Source organism: Nannospalax galili, unplaced genomic scaffold (genome assembly GCF_000622305.1).
Source record: "Nannospalax galili isolate Female #2095 unplaced genomic scaffold, S.galili_v1.0 scaffold444, whole genome shotgun sequence".
Lineage (NCBI taxonomy): Eukaryota > Metazoa > Chordata > Mammalia > Rodentia > Spalacidae > Nannospalax > Nannospalax galili.
This window is the reverse complement of record NW_008354022.1, coordinates 2,173,978-2,176,058: the sequence shown is the minus strand read 5'-3', so window position 1 is coordinate 2,176,058 and position 2,081 is coordinate 2,173,978.

Genomic DNA, 2,081 nt, shown 5'->3' with positions numbered 1-2,081 from the left:
TCTCTCTCTCTCTCTCTCTCTCTCTCTCTCTCTCCCCTCTCTCTCTCTCTGCTCTCACTCTCTCAGCAAGGTATCACTAAGTAGCCCAAGCTTCCCTCAAACTTGGACTCTCCCTGTCCATGTTTCCAAAGCACTGGGATTGCAGGCGTGCACCATCCTGCCCAGAAAGAATTGGGTTACCTGTTGAGATCCATGTTTTCTTAGCTGGGTGATTGAGACCAAAGTCCCTTGATCTCTTTCAATCTTGGATTTTGAAGCTTGTAAGAATGGAGTCAAAATACTCACCTGAGACTGGGAAATGACTTGATTGAAAAAATGTTTCCCATGAAATCATGAGGACCTGAGTTCGGTTCCCTAGAACCTATGTAAAAAAGCTAGATGCAACAACCCACCAGCCTCTTTCCTGGACACCAGGGCTGACATCTCAGCCCAGAACCACCACAGCTTCCTGATCCCTAGCATCCAGAAGAACCCAGTTGCTTCTTGTGGTACCCAGGAGCCCTTGGGGTCTGGTCTCACCCACACCTTCCTCTGCTTCCCTGGGCCTCCACAACCCGCCAGCCACTCTCCTGGGTAAGTCCATTGCACCCTCCGGAACTTGAATCCCCCAGCCTCATTCGCCCTCCCATCTCCACTACTCTCCTCCTAGCCTGGGTACTGTCCCATTTCTTTCCTTGGCACCCCAGACACCAGGGAACCACCATGGCTTCCTGGTCCTTTGCATCCAGGCCAACCCAGTTCCTTCTTGCCCAGTCCCCAGGAGCCCTCTGTGCCTGGTCCTGCCCTCACCTCCCTCTGTTTACCTGGGCTGCATGGCCCACCATCCTCTTTCCTGGACACCTGGGCTGACCTCTCAGCCCAGGGCCACCACTGCTTCCTGATCCCGTGCATCCAGATAGACCCAGGTCCTCAGTGCAGTCCCCAAGAGCCCTCGGGGCCTCTTCCTGCCCCCATCTCCCTTTGCATCTCTGAGTGCCACAGCCACCAGCTACCCAAAACCAGCATCTTTCCTGGGCCCTGCTCCCAGGCCAGTCCAACCCCCAAATTACTGAGGACAACATCTTTCCTGGAGGGATCCAGACCTTAGGAGAAAGCCTTAGAGCATCTGATCCTCATCTGACTTGGGCCTCTGTGGGAATTCCTAAAGGCGAAAGCAATCTGGCCAATCCAATATAAAATCAATAGAGAGAAACTGAAGCCTAGACCAACCAGTTTTTCATGCCCAACAAGTAAACCATGATTTTTAAAAGAAGCGGACTTAAACTTGGAGGCTTAAGTCTCACCCAAGAATCAGAAACTACAAAAGAAATTCACATGTCAAAATCACAAAGGAAAAAATAATAACATGGAAAACCAAAATAATATATCCCCACCAAGTACCAACAGTCCTGTAGAGGAGTACAATGAGAAACCCCTAAAGGTGACACAGGAGATGGAATTCTAAAGAACAATTATAAACATGATAAGAGAATTCAATGAATTTAAAGAACACACAAAGAAAGAAATCAAAGAACTGAAGGAAGATAAGGATAAACTTCTGAATGAATTCAGAAAAGAGCTAGATACATTGATGACTACTCAGGCTGAAATGAAGAAGGAAGTGAAAACACTCAGCAAGCCAATTAGAAATGACAGGAGGAAGCCTCACCCATAAGGTGAATGAAATGGAAAACAGAATATCAAGATGGGAAGATAAAGTGGACAAACTAGACCACTCAAGCAAAGATTATGAAAAAATTAAGAAATCACAAGAATGGAATATGCAGGAATTATGTGACACCATAAAAAGACCAAACTTATGACTCATAGGTATACTAGAAGAAGAAGAATCCCAAGATAATGCCATGAACCAAAACCTTTCAGAATTGTAGAAGAAAATTTCCCAAAATTAAAGAAAGACATGCCCATAAAAATACAAGATCATATAGAACACCAAACAGACACAACCAGAAAAGAAACTCTCCATGGCACATCATAGTAAAAACACTAAACGTACAAAACAAAGACACAATACTGAAAGCTGCAAAAGAGAAACAACAAGTCAGATATAAAGGAAAACCCATCAGGATTACAGCTGACTT